Genomic DNA, 7,544 nt, shown 5'->3' with positions numbered 1-7,544 from the left:
TCCCTGGAGAGTTATCTCATACCATATACAAAACCTGACAGAACTAGATTAAAGACTGTATCATCTTTTTTCCTTTTGCCAATAGCACAGTAACACAGATTGGGTGAGTAATGAAGAAAGGATGTTTATTTTGGCTCATAGTACTAGAGTTATGAGGCCAAGGGGCTGTTATACCTGGCAGTGGCCTTCGTGCTGACAAGAATCCCAAGGTGGCACAGGGCATTACACAGCAGGAGATAGGGAGCATGCTTATCTAGGTGACTCCTGGTCTGACTCTTTCTCCTTATAAAGCCACTAGGATGCAATTACAAGGGCTCCAACTTAATGACGTTTATCTAATCCTAGTCATCTTCCATAGGTTCCCCACTAAACATCATAGTTGGATTAAGTTTTCATACTCAATACCTCACAACAAGGACTAAATTTCAGCACAGGAACTCTTGAGGGATATGTTCCAATCATATCCAAACCATAGTAAAAACCTAAATGTGAGGCCCCAAACTGTGAAAGTTCTAGAAGAAAACAGAGGAAAAGCTCCGTGACAATAGTCTGGCAATTATCTTTTATACGATTCCAAAAGCATAGGCAACAAAAGCAAAAACATGCAAATTAGATTATATCGAACTTTAATTTTGATATAAAACTTTAAAAGTTGCTGCACTGCAAAGGAAACACTGAGAGTGAAGCAACAGCCAACAGAATGGGAGAAAACATTTGTAAACTACATACCTGGTAAGGGGTTAAAAAAAAAACTAGACAGGAGGAAGAATCTGCCAAGAGTTAAAAAAAAAAAAAAAAAAAAAAAATCTGTGTGTTAACCCTATAATTGCCATTTCCCTCTTTCCCATTTTTTCTTCAAGTTTTCTCCAGGAGCCAAAGCCTGCAAGGTAGCTAATGAGACCACATCCTGCATAACACTTTCTACAAAGTGTAGGGTTTTCCCTCAGTGTGAAAAACAACTATATGTATGGGACCTCAAACCATCTATCTTCTCTTCTACAGACTTCCCTTGGAGGGCCAAGTCTGTCCATTCCCCAATTGGTATTGGGGCCAGGCACTTATGCAGTAGAAAATCAAGAACTTTTCTCTGAGGTTTTGTGGGTCAAAAACTTTCCAGTTGTTAATACAGCCAGAGTGGTGCATGGGGTAGAAGGCATCACAGAAGAAATGGCTTCCATTTCTGAGCAAATAAGCCTTAGACAGACGTTCCTGTGAGTGTCACCTTTTCCCCAGTGGGCAGTGCAGAATGTCTTCCAACCCTCCTGGGCGCTTGTTCATATGGGGTAAATGGAGGGTGTGGACCTATCCGGACTTACTCACCCTTCTGGTGTGGCCCAACTTTCCTCTCTCCCATCCAAGTACTAACCAGGCCCGACCTGCTTAGCTTCCACGATCAGACGAGATCAGGCGCGCTCAGGGTGGTATGGCCATAGACTAAACTTCCTCTCTTTAACACGAGTCCCTTTTCTGTCCTGGGCTTTAACTGCCAGCTCCTTGCCCACCACGTTATTATGTCCTTTTTGCATTCCCATTGAGCCTTCTTGAGGGTGTCTCCTTCCTCCTAACCAGAAGGCTGGAATTTCAACTTGAAGGGAGAGAAAACTTGCTTCCATTTGCTCCCAGTGGGGACTGTCAGTCATGTGTCTTGAGAGAGAGGCAGTTCCCAGGCTCAACCCCAGGAGGGATTACAGCTAACACTGTTTCCTAGGTCAATCAGAGGTGGTACTGGAACACTAGGGAGGGAGGGATGGCCTCCACTCTTGGGCCATGGAAACTGTGGAAAAAGTGCAGAGATCTGACTGCCTGTGTAGCTTGGTAATAGCTGGATGGGTTCTGATATTGGGCCACCATTAAGCCACAGGGTGGTCCAGGAAGCTGTACCCTTAGCCTACCAGGGAGTCACACCAACCAGAGTACCCTTTTAGCTTAAAGGAAAACTTTCCTCTTTCACTGGCCATTCTCAGATCCCTTCCTCAGTAAGTCAGATCAGAAAGAAAACTGGAGTGAAATCAGGCGAACATTCCCTTGCCCTAGTCAGGGGGATTGAACTAATGCACTCAGTAATTCTCATGCCCAGTGTCTTTAGATCAGCAGCTCTTGCTATTGACATGTAACCGACTGACGGGTGCCCGATTTTTTTTTTTTTTTTTTTTTTTTATCTTTGATAGAGGTCTTTGTCTAAGCCCTAGGGGGGCTAGAAACAAAAGATGCAAAAGAGTGACAGAGTCCTGGTCCTGGGCAACTTACTATTCCTTGAAATATCCCGGATGAGTTTCCTGGGTTCATGTCCTGTCACAGGTCAATGATTGAAGGCACTGGACAAGCTGTTAAGAGTTAAAGCAAGTTCACACCATATCAGGAGTTAAGAGTAAAGCAAGCACAAAGTTTATTAAAAATGTAGCAACCCACCCTAATTGGTGGGACTCAGTGAAAGAGCTAAGCCATAAGGCTGGCTGGAGTTCATAAGATTAAGTAGGAGCATGACTTTAGGCACCCCCACCCACTTTATTTTGAAGCCATAACTGTAATTGTCTGTCCAATGAACTTCTTGCGACCATTTGGCTGTCTCCATCCTTATTGGACTGGACATTCAAGAGGGTCTTGTTAGTTCATCCTATCCTTGAGGCCTGTCATCTACATTTTATGACTACTGCTCATTATTCTGGTGAGACTCTTTTGTCACTTATCTTGGGAAAGTTTGCTGAGTTACTTTCCTTTAGGGGCCTATATTCATCCCTGTAGACATCTGCCTCTAGTAATGCTTTTTTGTTTCTCTTATCTAGGAAAAAAAAAAAAAAAGACTGCTGGTCTTTAACACCAGCATGAAAAGCTGCTTTTCCCTAGATGTTTGCCTTCAAGGATGCCTTCCTGTCTCCTTTATCTAAAACAGTTCCTTCTGCCATCTGTTCCCTTTACATCCTCAGGATCACTTGTTCCCAGGGACATTTGTGCAATTTTACCTTCCCTCACATTTGTCGCCTTACACTATGGTTGAAGGAAAATGAGGGAGGAGTCTGGAAAAAGAGGAGTCAAGGAGAAGAACCCCAAATTATTTGTAGAACTACTCCCTGGTGTCTGACTTACCCATGAGCCATGCTACATAGGCAGACTGAAAACAACCCAGCCAAGAATAAAGAACTAGTGTGAGATTTGAGCTATCCCCTCAACTAAGTTAGAAGTGAATTGCTTACTAATTGCATTCTTCAGAGTTTTGTAACTGAGTTTAGAATCTACACAACATATTGAATCTATAGATATTCACTATATCTTGGTTAAATTTAAAAATTATACAACTAAGGACCTGGCTTGGTGGTACACATCTATAATCCCAGATGGAAGGATCTGGATCTGAGGTCAGTTCCAGGTAAAAATGAGACCCTACTTAAAAAAAATTAATTATTGTGCACACATGGATGTAAATGGAAAAATGAGACCTGTTGAAACTATTCCAGGAATGGGGGGGCACTAAAGGAGAATGATGGAGGGGGTGAATTCAACTATGATATATTGTAGGAACTTGTATAGATGTCACAATGTACCTCTAGTGCAATTGTAAAAAAAAAAACAAGACAAAAAACCTGAATTATAAAAAACTAATTAATTAAAAGCAAAAAGGTCAGAGTGTGGCTCAAGTGGCAGAGCCCTTAAAGTCTGGATTTCAAACTCCAGTACATCATTGTATTAGCAGACAATTTTAAAGCAGTTTTCATAATTACACTCATTGAAATAAAACAGAAGTCAGGTAACTTTTTAGTAAAAGGCCAGAGAAAATACTTTACGCTTTGTGGGCGACAATCTCTGTTGTAATTACTCAGCCCTGTAATTGTAATGTAAAATCAGCTAGAGGCAGCATACAAACAAACAGGTGTGGCTGCATTTCAATAAAACTTTATTTTCAAAAACAGATGATGAGACAGATTAGGCCCATAGGCTGTTGTTTGGCCACTTACAGAAAGAAAAATATTCTTAGCTGGTTGCTGGTGGCTCACACCTGTAAACTTAGCTACTCAGGAGGCAGATATCAGGAGGATCGCAGTTCAAAGCCAACCCGGGCAAATAGTTCCCAGAGACACTATCTTGAAAAAAAACCCATCACAGAAAGAGCTAATGGAGTGGTTCAAGGTGTAGGTCCTGAGTTCAAAAAAAAAAAAAAGAAAGAAAGAAAAAGAAAAATATTCTCACAATAGGAACTCTCAGCAGAGAAATAGAAACTATAAAAAAGAACCAAGAGGAAATTTTACAGCTGAGAAATATGATTCCAAACAGAGAATTGACTGGGTTGGGTTTAACAGCACAATGTAGGGGACAGAGAAATAGTAAGTGAACATGAGGAAAGACTGAGATCAACAGAAATTGTTTAATCCAAAGAATAAAGAAAATGAAGATGAAACATAATCCCGGGACCTTTGAACAATATCAAAAGATCTAAGGGCAGTGGAGGTTCATGTGTCACGATGGCTACCTAGCAAGCACAAGGTCCTGAGTTCAAACCCTGATACTGTAAAAAAGAAGAAGAAAAGAAAAGAAATAAGAAATAAGAAAAGTAGAAAGAAAGAAAGAAGGAAAGAAAGAAAGAAAGAAGAAAGAGTCTCATATAAGCCAGGCACAGCAGCCTGGGTAACACAATGAGACCCCTTAAAAAATTTAAGTCTAATATGTATGTAATTTAAGCTACTATATATGTAATTTTAATCCCAGAAAAGAGAGAGAGAGAGAGAAAGAATTCATTGCTGAAAATGTCCCAGATTTGGTGGAGAATATGTTTTCACCTTTGATAAGGTCAACCAACCCCCAGCTGCTTAAAAACAGAGAAAACCATGCTAGATACATTGTCCTCAAACTGCTAAACCCCTCCCCCCACCAAGGATTAAAGTAAAAGCCTTGAAAGTAACCATCCAGCCCTCTAGCAGTTCCCAAATTGCCAGTCACATGTCTGTATGGTCTGCTGGTAAGGAGACCACAAGCTGCAATGGCTTCTGACATTTCACACTGGATGGCAGGCAGGCAGAATAAACCTGATATGGATGCCAGGTTTCCCTGACTCCCAAATCCCATGGGACAGAAAGAGAGGCTACACACACAATGGGCCTGTGCCTCCGCTGAGTGGCACTGAGTTTGTGAAATCTCATTTTATGAGGGGCTTCTGGCAAACCTGTCTATTCTCTACTATGTTGGGTTTCTTTTGAGATAGGGTCTTGCTAACCATTTGCCCAGGCTGGCTTTGAACCCCAATCCTGATCTCTGCCTCCTGAGGAGACAGGATTACAGGCATGAGCCACCAATGCCCAGTAGCTGTGTTTTAAATGCTAAATATTAAAAACAACTTGCTAGCTTGCTTTTAGGCAGTTAGGTCTGGGGGCCATAAAGGAGCAATTAAAGTCAATGAGTATGTTACCAGTGTTACCAGAAAAATAGCACTGATAAATACTTTGTTTCTTGTGTCTGGCAGGAGAAGAATTCAAGCAACACACAAAGATTATAGTAAAAAAGTAATAGTAAAGTTTATTTGGAAAGAAAGTCTGAAGTGGGATTGCCTCAAGGGAGAGAAAGACAGGTTAGGCTTTAAGGTTGAAATGTTCATTAAAGAAGTTTTACCTTTGGGTTTATTTGGCCTCTGGGATGATTTCTTAGGTTGGGTCATTGCCTTGTTAAGAGGGGAACTGCCTAAGTAAACTACCAGTCCTGCTCTAATTGATAGAGTTTCTGTTTAAGATTCCTAACCTGTGGGCTGTCCAGCTACTAGGCATGGGTCTTTGTTTTGTTAAATTCACCTATGTAAACTCTCAGAGCCAGACCAAGCTGATGTTTAAAATGTAAATTACTCTTAAGTAAAGAGTCTTTAACCTCAAACAGGCCCAGGACAAGGAGAAAGATAAAGATAGTGAAGGAGGGAAAGGGAAGAAAAAGCATGCTAAGACCCTATAAGAGAAAAATCAGGGCCCACCTATCAGGAAACTGTATCCAGGGGCTTACAAGGTCTGCCCCAAAAGTGCTCCAAAAAACTAAATTAAAAACTTTATAAACACTGAGCCATGGCTCAGTCTTTCTCGGCCCCTCTCATATCCCAGTAATTTCTGCCTTTGTTTACCCTCTCTTGGAACACCCTCAACCCAACTCTGGGGACTGTACTCTCCCACTTTACACTTTACTTCAATAAAACTTCTTTTCCACTTGCCACTCATTGTCTGGGCTTGTCATTCCTCTCCTGACCTGGACAAGGACTCCATGAACTCAAAACTGGTATCAACACGAGGACACAGAGAGAATCTTGGAGTATTGTCTACCAATAGAAGCAAGAGCAAAACAAAGCATTACATATAGAGAAAATAACTGGAATGACCAGACTTCATGTCAGAGACAACCAGGCCTGAAAGACAGGAAAAACACCTTCAAGTGCTCCACGAAAAAAATTATCAATCATGCTCCAGCAAAAATATTCAAGAAGAAGGCCTGGCACAGTGGTACATGCCGAGAATCCCAGGAGGCTGGAGGATTTCAAGTTGAGGCCCATGCCAGACCCTGTCTCAAAAAAAAAAAAAAAAATCACTCCTGGTTGTAATCCCAGCTATTTGGGAGACAGAGATTGGGAAGATTGTGGTTTGAGGCCAGCTCAGGCAAAAAGTTAGCAAGATATTATACTGGATTTTTGTTCCCGAGTTCGTGTCCTGGCATAGTCCATGCCTGAAGACTTCAGACCGGGAGTCAAGAGTTAAAGCAAGCACGAAGTTTATTGAAAGGATAGCAGAACTAAGCCAAATGGCTGAAGTCTAGACGATACAGAGCACCAACGGGCTTAGTTCCAATTATTCTACCTTGAAACTATATTTGTGATTGGTTGACACCTAGCCAACTTCTCTTTAAATCCAACCACCTGTCTCTCTCCCTATTGAATGGATATTCCAGGAGGTCAGCTGTCCTGGCCTTGGAAGTTTGCCCAACTCTTCCTGGCCTTGGGGCTCACTACCTACGTTGTGCAGCTGAATTCGTTATTTTGGTAAGGGGTTTGTTATTTCTCTGAGAAGCTCATTGTTTCCTATGCCTCTTTAGATGTCTGCTTTTAAAGTGCCTCTCTCATCCAAAATGGAAGGTGGACTGTGTTCCAGTAAAATTTCACTTTCAAAATGGGTGACTGGTGGCCACAGGCCTTATTTTGCCAACCACAAATCTATACCTTGATCACTACCCACGTTAGTGATCCAGGCAGGATTTTTGTGGAAAATCACAGCCTGATTCTAAAACTTGTTTGAAAATTCAAAGAACCTAGAATATTCAAAGCAATCTTGAAAATGAAGGACAAAGAGAACTTCTTATCTCACTTCCAGACTTCCTATAAAACTGTAGGAACCAAACCAATGTGGTTCTGCAGAACTGACAGATCAATGGAACAGAATAGAAAGCCAATAAATAGAACCATATTTAAATTATCATTTGATTTTTAACAAAGGCCCAAAACAATCTGATAAAGAAACCCAGGGGAAAGATCTAAAAGCAAGTAAAAACTCCCTCCCCTGGCCAGGCCCCTGTTTCAGGCCATTCTGAGAGAA

The sequence above is a fragment of the Castor canadensis genome, chromosome 11 (assembly GCF_047511655.1).
Source record: "Castor canadensis chromosome 11, mCasCan1.hap1v2, whole genome shotgun sequence".
Taxonomy (NCBI): Eukaryota; Metazoa; Chordata; class Mammalia; order Rodentia; family Castoridae; genus Castor; species Castor canadensis.
The sequence above is the reverse complement of the archived record's forward strand: the minus strand, read 5'-3'. Positions refer to the sequence as shown.